Genomic DNA, 17,813 nt, shown 5'->3' with positions numbered 1-17,813 from the left:
TATACTCGACCTATGATTAATATCTATCATCGTTTTTATTGTGCCCTTAACTTTTGTTGATTTCTGAAAGATTTCTCTCACTAATAAATTCTTCCAACACTAATTCCACCCTTATCTAGGGTCATTAATTTGATCCTTGAACTTTCTAGTGATTTATAACCATCCAGACTTGTCACTTTTCGTTCTACCCCTACTATTGTCATGTCGTTATTGCTTCACTACAAAGTGATTCTGTTGATCACACTAAAAATGTTTGCCTGACATTCATAACGAACCTCTAACTACCTTCTCACTATCTCAAAAGTCTAACCTAAAACCTATGTGTCATTATCTATCATTCTTTTCCTCTCATCATACATATTTGATCCCTTAGACTGACTTTTATTCAACTTACTGCTTACTAACTTCTCTTTCTCTACCTATTTAGGTAGTCCGCAATACCATCGCACACCTTCTAACATTTACTCATTATTATTGTATTCCATACCTCCATCACTTTTCTCACTAATGTGGTCCCATTTTGGGTTTTCCATCCTTGTCATTCTCCTTGCCAAGAATAACTCTTAGCCTATCCTATATCTTAACTTTGTTCCTTTTATTATGCGCTCTTTAGGTTGTCCTTTCATTTATTTCCTTTGTCTTACCCAAAATAGAACTTGACTATTCTATCCCTGGTTCCATTCTTTTTCCTAACATAATAGCGATTTGCTAACTATATCTTCAGAGTCTCTATCGCGTTATCATATGTCTGTGCTACTCAGATTTGGTCCTTTGACCACTCTAGCTAGTACTTCCACTAGCATTTAGATTATATTGCATCTGCAATCAATTGTCCAAACTTTCATTCTGCACTTTCTTTATCCATTGGCCTTCTGTGATTTATCTTCGCTAATTTATTACTCTTAACACTATTATAATTATTATTTTCCATGTTTACTCAACTAGCCAAAACTTAAGATTCCGGGCACCCAAACCTGTCATCCAATTCAAAGGACTTACATCCATCATGATCTGATTATATATGATTCCTATAATAGAACTTGTATCCTCTCCAGGATACCCGAGCCAACTACTCTCTACCACACTCTACAGTCCCATCTGGGACACTATTCCATAAGTCATCATTATCAGTAATAACCTTCGATCCATTCTGAAAAGATAGGACTATATCCTAACTTGCTGCAACAAAGGTACTACATCTACCACCTTGCCAGAACCATGTCAAGTTAATGACTCTTTTATCATATCATAGCTCTATAAATCATCAATTCATAGTTTCGACCTTCTCTAGGTAGTAGAGTTGTACTTTATTCCATACTGATACACACAAGGTATACTATTCTCACTCTATAAGTGTCACCTTTACTTTGCAACTAGTCCAAACCTGCAGTCCGATGGCAACTCTTGATGTAACTCTAGCTCATCTTTGGGGTAATCGAGTCACCGACTCTAGTTATCACCCAACCGTGACCTTTCAATATTCTAACTCTAGACTCTTAACCAAGAGTTCCCAACTCCTCTGCAAATCTGAACTGCTGCTCGGCATAAGCTGTACCAAAAGCGAAGCCATCTCAAACACCCTCATTATGGAGCACCATGGGGATGCACGCAGCTCTACACAATAATCTCATGTCAGATCTATGTCTGCGACTTACAGAGCGGACATCGAGAACATTGTATAGTTACTACGATACGTCTGGGACTAGATCTCCTAATTTCTTATCTCTCACGAATCTTCTATTATCACAAACTTATTACATTGGGTCATCTACGATGACCGCAAGAGTGGTATCCTCATCCTTATCTAGGCAACTGTACTTTTAAGACTCACTTTTATGTACTCGTGTCTTACGAAATGGGCACACCATTTAAACCCATCTTGACAAAAATATAACATTTCTTGAAATCATTATCCTCATGATAGATCTCACATGTCTACTAACTCTATTTCACATTTCTGTGTACTCCACGAAAATCAAGACACTAACTGAGGTAATCTTATATTTCCCGAGGTATAACGTAGAATCTAGAAACAAAGAATTACAGGAAAAGACGAAACAGAATCCTATACTCCGCATGTGACTCCTAGTAGACTCTTCCCAACACTTAGATAATTTTTCCCTATGAATCTGGAGCCTAAGCTCTGATACCACATTTGTCACGACCCAACCTATGGGCCGGACCGGCACTAGGACCTGGGCCAGCCTAAAGCCCCCGAGGCCCGTAGTAAGCCTTAACTATTCATTTACCCAACTTTAAGGCCCATTTGGGCCCAATTTCAAGAAAACAAACGGACAGAGTCTGGCCATAAAATGGACTTTCCAACGGGGAGTTTTCGACTCACCCGACCTATAAACACAATAAACAATCCATTGGGGAGCTCAGCTCACTCTCCACATACTCATCAACATAATAATAAATGGGAGCTCAGCTCCCTCATCCAATCCATCAAAACAGACTTAAAATATTATACGTTTACAGGTCCAACATGATAATAATATTACAGACCATAATCAAATAAATACTTCTAACACATGCGGAAATTCTAGGAGTAAATAAAATTACACAAATATCGATAAACAACCTGCGAAGTATAAAAGCAGGTTAACTCAGAATAAATATCCTCCTGTGGCCTGTAAAAATTTTTGAACAGGAGTGAGCGTTCGACTCAGAGAGTAAAATATCAATCTTAACTATAATCTCTATAACTATCTGAACTAATGCACCTTGTAGAGTGAAATGCAACATAAACAACATTTTCACATCATAACATCAAAAAGGTAATTTGGAGCACTCACACACCCTGTAGTATCAATCATAACATATGGGAGCTGATCCCCTATACGACTCTCTTAAATCCAACCCGTGCGGCCAATTACTCAAGCTCGGACTTCCACTTAATAACCAAATCGAGGTCCCAGAATTACTCAAGCCGTGACTACCCCTCGAAGGAACGGGTCCCAATTACTCAAGCCGTGACTACCCCGTCCTATCCATAGTCCACACCACATCACACGCCAACGCACGACACCGCTGCTCCAAATTACCACAACAACATCCATGGCATATTAACGATTATGAATGCAACATAAATCGTGCCTAGAGTTTAACTAAATAAATATATGCATATAAGTGATGCATGGGCATCTTGAACATATAATAATATCGAAATTACAATTAAAATTAATATTTTACTCACAGACTTGACGACAAATTACTTGTGGCGGTGGCGGAGGAAGAAAGGCATCAGCTCACGACAATCATATTACATTTATTTAATACAATCGACTCAATACAAACAAAGAAAAAGACCAATTACGTCCTAAGTCGTGCGAAAATCCCACAGTCTCTCCCTATACCTAGGACCTACCCAACTGCAAAAGGGTTCAAAACACACTTCTATACTCACAATCCATATATCAACAGTTCAATCATATCACACACCCCTCCTGGCCCATCAAATCGATCATCCATCACAATACGCAAAATTTCTATTTAGTCCTTATTATTGATCATTTTTGCAAAAAGCGCCCAAACAAGCTCTAAAAATTATAAAACTTTGCCCATGGTCCTTAGCAATATTACTAAGCTATTGCAAAAGAATCGTAATTTTCTAAGCTACCACGAATATTTTATGGATTTTTAATCCTATTTAAGCACTAGAAAATTACGTAAAAAGAAAGGTTGGGTTTACCTTTGCGATTCCGACTTGAGGCAGCTCGGGATGCCTGACAATGGTGGGGTAGCCAAAACCTCGATCCAATTCGGAGACTTTTCCGGTAGCTGGTCTGTCTGGCCGGAAATTCACAAATTTGGACAACTGTCGAATTTCCGCGAATTGAGGATACCTACACGAAGCCCAATAATAATATATAAAAAATCAGGGGTGTTACAATAATAGTATTATATCATATAAATAAATTAACAAAAAATAATATATAAAAATATTAAATTACGAATACATATAACGAGTGTGAAAAATGTGCAATGCATATTTAATAATAAAAATAAAAAACTAGTATATGTAAGTTTACATTAACTTATCCAAATGAATCAGACGACGATAAAATAAGCAATTCAATCTAGTTGTAATTCTGGTTTGAAAGGAAAAATGACATTACAATAAAGCAGACTTTTCTAATAGTTTTTATGAGAATCATTTCTTGTTTTTAAGGCTTTGTGGCAAAACGCCTTTATGATGGATAGCCTGTGTAAGGGTTTATTAAAAAAAAATAATTAAAAAAAATAATTTATAAAATTAATATGAAATTTAAATTATTTATTAAAATAATGTGATATGCTTACGTTTGTATAACAAATTATTTTGTATAAAAATTAACTACAGAATGCCCATATAACTGGCGTTTTCAATGAATTTATCAGGCGACAATTTTTTGTAAGTATGCTAATCTTATTAACATGTTTAATAGTGCATACATAAAATTGTGTTACCGGTCCTATTGGAAATTTAGAAATAGTTTAATTTTGGGCCTAGGGTTTTGGCCTAGGTAGGTCGAGCCACGCTCTCCCTGTTTCTTTCAACTCATTCTCTTCACTCAAAATGATGAAGTTGAATGGTATTTTAGGCTTGTAAGTATTTGGAGGAGGAAGCAAAAGGGATGAGAAGAACCCTCTACGTTTTGGCCACAATAGGTAAATGAAGCGCCCAATTTAATTCTTCTAATTTCTTTGTGAATACCCTTCCCACAAGCCTTAATTGGTGAGTGAAAACCCCAATTTTTGTAAAGAAAACAAGTTGGAGAAGGGATTTCCCCCTAAATTTTCAACCATATATAGGGAAAACCTATTCTTGTAAAAATGCGGCCAAGAAGCATTGTTTGCAGAAGGAATTGCTTGTAAGTTAGTAATGTGACTTTGTGGAAATTGGTGAGTATACCCGCCTTCTGAAGTTAAAGGCTTTGTCTGATCTATGCTCTGGTTTTTCTTGCAGTCATGTGGCTTACTCCTTAGCTAAGCTGGCCATGAGTTTAGTTGAAGCTGATAGCATTTGGATGGATGGAGGAAATTCCTTTCAGTTTAGCTTCAATGAAATTATTTTATGTATAAGTTCACATTACTTGATCGAAATCAATCGGATTGATTATCAATCAACAACTCCAAACCACAGAACTAGAATATTCCATACTGATGCTAAAACAAGTATTTATACATGCTTAACAATTTGAAATTAAGAACACAACTATATATGAAAGAAATATTATTTTCTAACCCATCGGAGCAGTTGCTGTCACCGGAGCCGGAGCTGGAGCCACTGCCACTGGATCTGTGGCTTTTGAAAAACCATTTGGTGAAGAATCGGATTGCTTATTTGTGACTTTGTCAATACCAGCTCTAGGTGAAATTTTTTGTTCCATTTCAATATTAGCCCTTCTCGCTGAGCGGTACATGTCTTTAAAACCGTGATCTGATCCAGCAAAGAGACTTCCATAATATCATATTGTACGTTCAATGAAGAAACAGTTAAAGATTATCTCAGATTCAAGTATTTACCTGCACCCAGTGCCATAGATTCAGGTTCAATAGTAGCCCTTGTAGCTGTGGGGTGCTTGACCTTGTCCTTCATTTCAGCAACCCTTCGATAATACAGAGAGAACTTAGAACAAAAAATAAAAAGGGAAGTGTGATATTCGCACATTTCATTTTATATTTACTCCATTTTAATGTAAATAATAAAATAAGCTTTTCCGTAAAATTACATGCCTTTTTGTTCTTTCTAAAATTTTTAAATTGTTTATTTAAATAGATTAATTCAATAAAATTGATCTCATATAAAAATAAAAATAACAACTGTTAAATTAAATATTTACATTTAAATTTATTTACTCATTAAACATATTTTAATTAATTACATATATTTTAATATAAATATTTAATCTAACCATTATAAAAATTATTTTTAATATGAAATTGAGTTTCTATTAAATGCACCTATTTAGATATATTATTCACTTTTTTCTATAAAGATATATTTACTTTTTTTTACATGGTTCAAGAAAATGCAATTAATATAGTGTCATTAAATTTGGCTCCGGTGGGTGGATTGGGATGACGGAAATCTTTAAAAATTAATTTTTATATATAATAAATTAAAAATAATTAAATATAACACATGTTAATAAAAATAAATAAATGTAATTAATTAAATTTTATAAAAATTTCAATATTTATTAAATTATATTTATATAAAGTTTAATAGTATTTTTAAATTTTATATAAAAATATTTAATTTCAAATATTATTATTATTTTTAATATTTATGAGTTTCAAATAAAATTTTTATTAATATATAATTATATTTTAAATTTTATAAAATATTAATTATATTAAAAAAATAAATAAACATATTATTTTATAAAATTTATTATCTTATGGATTATATATATATTATTTTATATTAATAAATGTATAATTGTCGAATTAGCTCAATTGGTGACCTCATAAGAGGTTTTGGGTTTAATTCCTTTTATTAGCACTATTTTTTTTTTTTGTCCTATTGACTGGTTAAACCAATTGATTCAGTCAAATTACTTTTTTATCTGATTCAATTATGAATTCGTATTGATTAAAGATTCAATTCATATATTCGATCAGTTGGTTCGATCTAAATTTAATAATATTATTTAATATAACTAAAATAATAAAATTTTATTTATTCTTATCTAATATATCCTCTATTCACATTACCCTATTAAAAATTAAATAATTTATATTACTAAATTATATATTCTTAAAATCAATGGATTTTGAATTTTACTTTTTTGGAGTATATTATAGTAAGTTAATAAATAAATTATTATTTAAAGAAAAATACCTTATCTTGGTGGTACCAGCTGAGTAATAACTAAAATCCTTTAATAATCTCTTCAATTTTTCCTTTAAAAATACTAAAATTTAACTAAATTTTGAGTTGAATATGAAAATTTTTTGAAAGAAAAAAACTTTAATATTTTAAAATTAATTAAAAAAAAAGAAGAGAAGAGTGATATGTGTTTTAGAAAAAAAGAGAACAACATATTGACGTTCTTATTTTGAAAGCTAAATAAATATTATATCCGTTTATAATAATTTTTTTTAAAAAATCCAAATATTTAATTTTTTTGAATTAATTGAAAAAATTATAAGGCCTCACCTTATGTTTATGAATAATAATAATAATTAAAAAAAAGGAAAAATAACAAAAGAAAACCATAGCCAAAAATCTTTTTTCTTGCAATTATAATGCTTTTTATATTCATATACCTCCCGTCGATCCGCGCAGCTGCAACTCCGACCAACATCACCGTAAGCACAGAAACCCACAGCAAAGGCGCTGCTCTAGTTCTCTCTATATCTAATTGATGTGACGGACAAATGCGAGAGACCTCAGTGGAGGAAAAAGAAGATGAACATTCAAAGCTGGCTAAAAGCCGAAATTTATAATAAAAATTACGTCCATATCAGACCTGAGGACCCGAACCGACCCGAGAATAGTTGCTCAAGTCCAACGCCATAAAGGATGCGTAAATTCCACCAATATTGAACTATAATATTTTTAAAGGAGCTATTCATATATACATTTAAATATAATTAATGATTTAATATTATTTTAACTAAAATTATAATAAATTTCTTATAACAACACAGATTTATAATTTTTTATTAATTGAATATTTATAAAAATTAAAAATTTTCCTTTCAATAGAGTTATATAGGAAACTCATTGAATTATTTTATATTTCATATTTTATATTTATAAATATATTTAAATTTTAATCAATTTTAATTATTTACTTTTTTAAAGAAATTTTTATTAATTATTTCAATCACATTATTATATTTATATATCACTAAAAATCTCACCAGAGTGTGCCCATCTTGGCACGTGCAGGCTCCCATGACCAAGAGTCAAAATCACCAAACCAAAACCATGCATGAGCTGGAGGGGTTCATATCCTATCTATAAAATAAATTATTAATTTCTTTTTTAACACATATAATTATTAAATTTTAAATTATATATATATATAATAAGTTAAATTTATATTTATATTAAATATATTTTTTTAATTTTATTTTGTATTTCAAATTTAAGAAGTTATATATTTTAAAATAAAATTATTTACTTAAACATTATTTAATATTAATAATTAAATTTATAATTAAAAAAATAAATTTATAATATATTTGAAAAAGGATTTAGAATATATGACCTTCATAAGCAGTAAAATTAAATTATACCAATAACTTATTTAAGTTTGATAAAATAACATGTTGATAAATCTATATAATTAATATATTAAAGTGTGAAAGGAGATTTTAGAGTTCATATAAATCTAAAATGTTTAGTCCAACTTGAATTTAAAGTCTACTTAATTAAATTTTATTATAATATAATTTTAAATAAAATTTTATAAAAATATTTTTATAATTTATATTATTTATAAAAATAGGAAGATATTTTATTTATACAAATATTTTATTTAATAAATCCTAATAAATTTTTATCTCTATTTGTATAATTATTTATGTAAAATTATTTTAATACAATTATATTCGAATTTACATAGAAAAACAAATAGAAATTAATTTTTGTCAGTCAGACATATGAATTCTTTTATTAATATTTTTAAAATTTTCATTTAATTTAATTTCTTATAAATTCACTTAAAAATTTCATATTAAAAATAATATTTTCTTAATTATAGATATATTTCTAAAATTTTTAATTATTACATTAATATATAAATTAATTCTAATTAAAATTGAATTTATAAATCTAATGTAAATACTACTAATTAATAAGTTATATATGTGCGTGTGTGCATATGTGTGTAACATCCAGAATTTTTAAATAATTATTTTATGTGTAAATTATGATATTTTAAAATATCAAATATTATTGTATTTAATTTAAATTTTTTGGATTTTCAAAATTAGATTTTTATTTTTCGAGACAATTAATTTTAATAATTTTTAAAATTAATTTAAAGACCACGCGGTAAGTTTAAAAACATATTTGGACTTCATAAATTTTTTTGAGTTTTTTGTAGGGCAGAGCAAAAATTAAATTTCGAGTATCCTGAATTGAACTGGCTGAATTGAATTGGATCAAATCAGATCGATTGAATCGGACCGACCCCCCTCCTTTTCTTCTCCTTTCTCTCGCGTGCCTTGCATCTCTCATCCTTCTTTCTTCTTTTTCTCTCTCCTCCCTCACCCCTACCGTCGACCACCCCTCCCCCCTCCTTGCTCCCTTATCGGCACCCCACCGGCCACCCTCCTCCGTCGTCGTTGCCTTATTTTTCGGCTGGAAAACGCGCCCAAACTTCCTCCCTCCTCAAGCGCTACTTTTCAACTTCTCTTGTCGATTCCTGTGAATTCGGCTATCAATCAGATCGGATCCAATCCCCATTATGTTATACTCCTCGAGAGCTTTACATAGACACCGATTTTACCAATTTTCATTGAGCGGTTTGTGCAAATCGAGCCTGTTAAGTTTTAGTTTCTTTCGATTTTTGGGCTAAATTTCTCCCAAACTGTGAACCTCATTGAAATTCTGAAACCACCGACGTGCTCTACTCGTCGAGAGCTTTGTAAGACACAAATTTAGAATTTTTTTGACACTAAAAATTTTATGGGTCCCACGAGCTTGCCAATGATTTTTCGAGTCTTTAATGGGTCTTTTTAATTAAATAAAAATTATATTCTTGGTGTTGTGGGCTTCGTGTAGGTATTTTCGTTTCAAGGAAATTCCATCAGCTACCGGGATTTTGGGGTAGACACATGGGCTGCCAGACCCACTTCAAAAGTGGGTCAATATTACAGTGTTTTCTACTATTTCTAGATACCCCAGACCGGTTCCAGGTATCAGAATTGGCATAGGTAAACCCAAACTCAAAATGCCCCATTTTACCTAAAGTTGAGTTTAGAATAAAATTCATAAAATATTCATAGATAGCCAGAAAATTATAATTCCTTATGCAATAGTAAAATAGCATTGCTAAGGACTGTGGAGCATGATTATAGAACTTTTGGGGTTAGTTTAGATAGTTTTTGTAAAATATTAATTTTAAACTTAATAGTTGAATTGTGTAGTTGTATGCTAGGCACGCTCTTTTGTTGCATATCTTTATTGAACTTATTTATGAATATCGCTTTAAGGTAATTTGAAGTTGTGTGCGTGTGTCGGTGTGTGTATGTTATAGATGTGGACTTGGGTAGGAAGGGTAGTCGCGGCTAGAGCTTGATTCGCTGGGACCCGATCCTTATATATGGATAAGTCAAGGTGAGTACGGCTTTGAATTGATCTCGCTGACCCCTGCACTTGGATTATTAAGAAAAGTCTGGCTTGAGTTGATCTCGCTGGCAGGCATTAGAATTAAGTGAGTTGTATGGGGGATTAGCTTCAATATATATATATATTGATGTGACACACAAGTGTGTAAGTGCTCCAAATTATCTTTTGTGCGAGTATTGTTTGAATTGTTTGATAATATGTGATTATGCTGCATTTCATACATAAGAAATGCATTAAATCTAGATAGTTATAGAAATTATATTTAAAATCAATATCTTACTCTATAAGTTGAACACTCACACTCTGTTCAACTATTTTTCCTCAGGTGACAGATGGACTTATTGAGAATAACCTGCTTTCTTTTATCGCAGGCTTAACCAGAAAAGTTTAGTTGTACTTTTATTATCTTTTGGTCAATTTTAGAACTCTGCATGTGCCAGTAGTGTATTATCTTTATTTGGAGTTGTAATAACTTAATTTTCTAGAATTGTAAACTTGGTTATGTGAGATTGATTGGATGTTTGTGACTTTATTACTATGGATGAAGGAAGCTGAGCTCCTAAATATTTATTTATCTGTTTTGAGGATTACAAGAGTGAGCTGAGCTCCCCAGATTTTTGACATTTTTTGTTACAGGTCAGATGAGATGATGCTTCCCATTAGATAATTCAATTTATGGCTGGACTCTGTCCGTTTATTTTCTTAAAATTGGACTACTTTTATGAGCTATATATTTGGACTATAAATAATTAGATTTACTACGGGCTTCAGGGACCTTATGTTGATCCAAGTTCTAGTGCCGGTCTGGCCTAGAAATTGGATCGTGAATATATATATATAAAACGAACAAAATAATTCATATTCATTGATTTATAAAAAAATATTTAATTAGTATGTAATATATATTAAAATTATATGAATCTAAAAGTTTTAAATAATATATAATTATGTACAAAGTATAAAAAAAATCATGTATATGAGAAAAAAAACATTTAAATAGATAAACATATATTATTTAAAAAATTAATAATCAAAAGAATATATTAAGTTTGAATAAATAATATATAATTACGTACAAAACATTAAAAAAATCATATATATGAGTAAAAACATTTAAATAGATAAATATATATTAATTTAAAAAATTAATAATTAACAGAATATGTTAAGTTTGAATTTAATTGTAAAATTAATACAATTAATAGAATGATTATAATTTATAATACTAATTTTTTTTATTTTAAAATGATGCATTATTAAAATTTTAATAATGTTAATGTATATATACAAAAAAAATATTATTTTTTAATTTTTTTAATAATATAATATTATCTTAACTTGATAAATAGTATTTAATAAATACGTATAAAATGAATTAAAAATAATATTTTAAATATAAAATTATTATTTCAATTTAATAAATTTATATTTAAATATAAACATAAATTAATAATTTGATTAAGTTACAATTTTCATGTGAATACAAGTTTTAAATTATTTAATAAAATTTTTATTTATTTGGATTCAACAACTTTCTTTTATTGAAATTTGACATTTACTTCTAGAAAAATAATTATAAAAAATTTAATTTAAAAATATATTATAAATTAATTTGACAAAATATTTTACTATAAACCGAATAATTATCTATACATTCTTCTACTGTAATAGTTTCAATTAAAAATAATAATATATTAACGTCAATGTTTTTTATTCTATTAGTATCGATTTTTTATTTTTCACACAAAAGGAACATTTTAGTTATTAGTTTAAATTTTCTCCATATTATAAAAAAATATGAAATTATGTAAAATATTATATATCAAATAAAAATTAATAATATTGATACTTATTAAAATAGATGTGCATAATTAATTTTGTCAAACAAAATTAAAAAAATAAACTTAAAAATAACTAGAAATAAAAAAAAAAAATCAACATCATATAAAATTATATCAAATTGAATTTGTTTTACTATTATGTGTATAAACTCTTAAATGGTATTGAAAAAAGTCTAGATTTTTCACGTTAATTATATATGTTTTATAAAACTTATAAAATAGTAAAAACTAATTAGTCTTGATAAATTCAACATTTATAAACTAATAAAATAATAAATAGTTAAATTTATATGTTTATAAAACACTTATAATTATAAAATTATATTATCATAATAAAATTTTTATTATAAATTTTACCTCTATAATTTCTTATTTTTATTGATATATTATATTTTTATTAATTTAATCTAAAAATAATAAGTGTATATACAATATAAATATCACAAAAAATAAAAAATTATAATATTATTATAATATTATAAAAAAATTAATAAAAAATAATATATAAAAATATTAAATTATGAGTATATATAATGAGTATATAATTCCAATTTAAAAAACAAAAAGTTCATGAGTAGAAAATTTTGAAGTATGGAGCATCCTTACAGTTAGGCTTATGGTGTCACCATTATCTTTTTGCCATTACACCGACTTTGACCAAAAGCATTATAGGGCTGAGCATTCAATTCAAATCGAACTGAACTAAATTAAATTATTAAAATCGAATTAATTAAATTATAATATTTTAAAAATCAAACTAAACCAAAATGAATGAAAAATCAAATCGCTTTATTTTAGTTTAATTCAATTCGAACCGATCGGTTTTTGAGTTTTGATGAGTTTTTTAATTTAGACTTGATTTTCAAGTTGTTTGATATGATTTTGACCTTGATTTAAACATAATAACCATTAATCAATGAAATTAAATAATTTATATATATATAATTACATATAATTCATAAATTCCCTATAAAAATAAATTAATTTAAAAATCAATGAAGTAATTTGGTTCGGTTCGGTTCAGCTCATTTTTTCTCTTCAAAATTAAACTGAATCGAAATAACTAAAATTCTTAAAATATAAAATCGGATTGAACCAAACCGAACTATTTTAAAAATTAAACCGAATTATCAAATTAAAGCAGTTTAATTTAGTTTATTCGGTTCAAATCGAATAATGCTCACTTCTAAAAGCAGCATGAAACTTCCCATCATCTTCACAATTACACAATTGCCCTTTTAAATTCTAACCAATGATTCGATCCACACCAGATCTTAAAAAAAGATTGAATAGACCTTAAGAATATATATATATATATATATATATATATATATATATATATATATATATATATATATATATATATATATACTTGTTCATAATATATATTAATATATTATTGTTGTAGATGGTGGATGAAAAATGTATTAATCTCTGCGCAAATCGATCTAAGGATTCTCTATCATTAATAATCTAATGGCATTACATAAATTCAACTTGATTTGTATTTGAAAATCTTCTTATTTACCGATTTCTTCTAAGTTTAAAATTTTTTTTAGGAGAATAGAACAAAAATAACAGAAGACTAACTTAAAAAAAGAAATAGAAAAAAAACTAAATAAATTCATAAAAATTTATGGATCTGGAGAAACTATTTTTATTAACAATGAAAATAGCTAAAACCCGATCAATGAAAAGACCAGCAGCGGCCCTTAATCATGTTGCAAGAGAAGGGCCCCTGGGGAAAATGTCCACACCAAATCTACGAGCAACAGTTCCATTTATATTCATTATATCAATTTCACTATATTCATGTATATCAATCCATTACTATACATTAAAAGCGAATCCAAATCTAGGGGTGTTCGGTTCCAGTTTCGGTTCGGTTCCTACCAAGAACCGGAACCGAAGTTCGGTTTGGTTCCTACCAAGAACCGGAACCCAAGAACCGGAACCGAAGTTCGGTTCTTTTGATTTTTAAGAACCGAAACCAGGACCAAATTTTGGTTCAGTTTTGGTTCAATTCATAGTGCATTTGGTTCTGATTCAGTTCTACTTTCGGTTCTAACTTCGGTTCCGATTTCAGCTTTGTTTCCAATTCCTACATTCAAATTATTATATTTAAGAATAATTACATCAAAGCATCAATAAAAATAATAATATTAATCTTAAAATAACAATACTAATATCCAAATAAAATATCAATAAAGTAACATAAAATAGAACTGATAATTCTTAAATAGAACTAATAATTCTTACATAGAAATACATGATAATACCTAATATCTATAATAAGTCTCATTAATATTTTTCATATTTCAAATTACAAAATAACAGCAAATTAGTATCAAAATAATTAAAAAAAAACCCATAATATAAAGTTTCACTCTCACATTTCGTTTAAAAAAAAAAAAAAAAAAAAAAAAAACAACAACAACAACAACAACTAGCCTCCACATTCCTTATTGCTACATTTTCCACATAAAATGAACTCCTTCAAGCCTTCCTCCAATATGATGTCACCTTCATTTTCACACAATAAATATGTTAATAGATGAATAATTTTAATTAATTAAAAGTAAAAAAATTATCAAGTCAATTCACAACTCACAATACCTAGCAATCCACTCTAGTTCTTGGAATAATAATCTCCATAACATCAGAATCTTGAGTAATCTTTAAATTTCATTACATGAAAAAGAAAGTAAGTCAAAAGAAAAAAATATTTGCAAACAATGAATAATTAAGATCATGTAATATTTGGTGCAATAGTTATACCTGACTCCCAATTTTCAAGCTCTTCAATGGATTCTTCAAGTTGGATGGGTTTTTTTTCATTTATCAACCAATCTCAGCAGCAAATTAAGACCTCTACAGTAGTTGGAAGCAAAGAGCTCCTAAATTGATCCAAAGTTCTCCCTCCGGTGCTAAATGCAGATTCAGAGGCCACGGTTAAACACTGAATAGCCAGAACATCCTTGGCAACCTTAGATAAAACTAGATACCCCACTGAATTCACCCCTTCCACTATAATAATAAATCAAAATCCAAAGTAAACTTCTCAAAAAGTTCTTCCAAATACCTATCCAACTCAGATTCAGAAGCCAATTTTTGCTTCTCTATTTGAATAAAGTAATCATCAATCTCTTCATCTTCTTCTATCATTACATTATCACATTTTTCAACATTAGCATTTTGACTAGAACCATTATCACCCATACATGCTTGATCATTTGAACTCATATATTCATTCAGCATTTCTTTTAAAGCATTTACCACTCTATCAACCAAGAGTTTGGCCTCACTTTTAGAATAATAAATAATGTATTTGGCTTTAATGTAATTCAACTTGTATCTAAGGTCGAGGACAACTGCTACAAATAGCATCACATTCATCTTGTCTAATGAACCCCAATATTTGTCAAACTTTGCCTTCATTTGCTTGCCCATTTCAACTATTCTCTCATCTCCACTATTTTCACAATTATGTAATTCCTTTAAAATTCTCATGATCTCTGATGGTTGCCAATTCCACCAAAAATTAACTGAAATTACCAGTAATGAAATGCTCTTTTGTTTTCTGAATATAATAAGTAATAATTCAGGTTGAACCCTAGAGACTGAGTTGCTAAATTTCGTGCACGTGTGTAACATGAAAGGAGGGGGAGGGAGGGAGGGGATTGTAATACTAAATCAGAAAAAATCAAGTTCAGAAATTAAAGAACTAAATTCAGGTATAAAACTCTCAATTTAAACAAACTTCAATCCAAGGTAATTCGTATTCCAATGCATGACTCGATCATAGACAAAAGAAATATAATTACCTCTTATTGAATACTTAACATAGATTTACCAAATAATGAGGTAAAACCCCTAACTTCCCAAATATAATAGAACCTTGCTGAAATCGGAACTCTTTTTTATAATATATACTCATCAATTCATGCCCAGCACTCTTGTTGACTCTAATTATTAACTGAATTGGTATTAAGCAATCCTCATCAATTTGATAACTGTTTTAAGAACAAAAAATAGTTAAACTTGAACAACAATTTATAAAGTATAAATCTTTTAATTTATCCTATTGTTTCTTTAGGTTATTATCGAAAACTTGGATCATAATCAATAATACCTAATGGATACTAACATTCAATCTTACACAACAATTACGGATTATGAAGATGAACTAGTAATTAATCACATCAAATAATTAACTAACAAGACTTTTTAGTAAATCATTCAATAGATTAAAAACAATAAAATTGAGAAATAATAGATATCCAAAAAGGCATAATTTAAATTAAGAACCTGATCTCACAAATCATGCATAAGAACTAGAATCCCTTGAACTGAATTTAAAAACTTAGCCGCTCATGTTCATAGCGTACAGAAAAATAAAGTAAAATAATGAAGAAATCTAAAACTGTGAATGTGAATGAAGAATGAAGATGTATACCCAACTGCTTCCAAAGATGATGTTTATACTAAAAAACATAACCCAAAGATAAGAACCGAACTTTGAAAATTTTTAAAAATAAAAAAGATAGATTCTTTATTCTGCTTTTACAGTCAATTTTCAGCCACTTCCCCTCTGATTCTATCTCTGACCTCTTCAGGATAGTTGTAGCCTACTTCTCAACTTTCCAACGAATCCTTATTTGCTCAAATCGGAGGTCTACAGCCAAAGTTATAGGCTAAACACCGAAACTGGTTTTGACAGATGATCCAGCCCAAAAAATTCGACTTCACTGCCGTTTTTTACCACCAAAACGATGTAATTTTATCTTCAGCCCTTTATAGAAATTGTAGAGATCATTCTTAAGGTTCAATTGGGTCTGAGTTTGCTTCATTTGGATATCTAGAGCTCTAGATATAAAATAAGTACCAAAACTGGTCGTGACAAGTCAGGTCTGGGCTTTTGTATTAGATTCATAGCTAATTTTGACAATGTTATAGACTGATCTGGGCTTTGGTCCCTCTTTGTCATTTATTGTGCTCTAACTTAGCTTTTCAATGAATTAAACAACATTGGATTTGGAGATCCATAACTTCAGAAACAGCTGAAAAATACAGCAAATGTCAAATTAATGAAAATGCTGAAAATTTTTCAATTTAACACAATTATTCCAAAAACTCTCTAAAAATATGTATAATTGATAATTATACTTTAATCAACTGAATTAGATATAAAAATACACTAGAAACACTAAATATGATAGAAGTAAAAATATTAATTATGCACTTATTAATCTCAAGAAAGTAAATGCTAGATGTGGAATACAAACACCCAGACAACTTGCAAGTGATATCAGAGAATTTCTTAAGGAATTTGCAAAGAATCCTATCATTATGCCAATCAAATTCACTAGGCAACTCATCCCCAAATTCAACCCGAAATCGATTGTCTATATCCTCTAATCTATCAAAGGCTTTATGATATGTCAGTGCAGATTCCAACATTAAATATGTCGAATTCCATCTAGTTGGACAATCTAATTGCAAAGAGCATTTAGACTTGAGTCCTGCCAATTGAAAACACTTCTTAAACATTTCAGAGCATTGTGGACTGCTCCTTATATATTTCACACCATCCTTAATCCTTTTAATAGAACCTTGCACAGCATCAAGTCCATCCCTCACAACTAATTGAATGATATGAGCACAACATCTCATAT

At 29.1% G+C, this 17,813-nt stretch overlaps 1 long non-coding RNA gene across 1 annotated transcript; it reads right to left on the bottom strand.

Annotated features, from left to right (window-relative positions):
- Nucleotides 1–14,548: 14,548 nt before the first annotated feature.
- On the bottom strand, nucleotides 14,549–15,113 carry LOC131176095 (uncharacterized). Its single transcript, XR_009146223.1, has 3 exons — nucleotides 14,917–15,113; nucleotides 14,755–14,814; nucleotides 14,549–14,661 (listed from the first exon to the last, which is right to left on the bottom strand). It is a non-coding gene; the product is annotated as an uncharacterized LOC131176095 (long non-coding RNA).
- Between the last annotated feature and the right edge of the window lie 2,700 nt (nucleotides 15,114–17,813).

Source organism: Hevea brasiliensis, chromosome 18 (assembly GCF_030052815.1).
Source record: "Hevea brasiliensis isolate MT/VB/25A 57/8 chromosome 18, ASM3005281v1, whole genome shotgun sequence".
NCBI lineage: Eukaryota > Viridiplantae > Streptophyta > Magnoliopsida > Malpighiales > Euphorbiaceae > Hevea > Hevea brasiliensis.
This window is presented reverse-complemented; position numbering and strand designations above follow the sequence as displayed.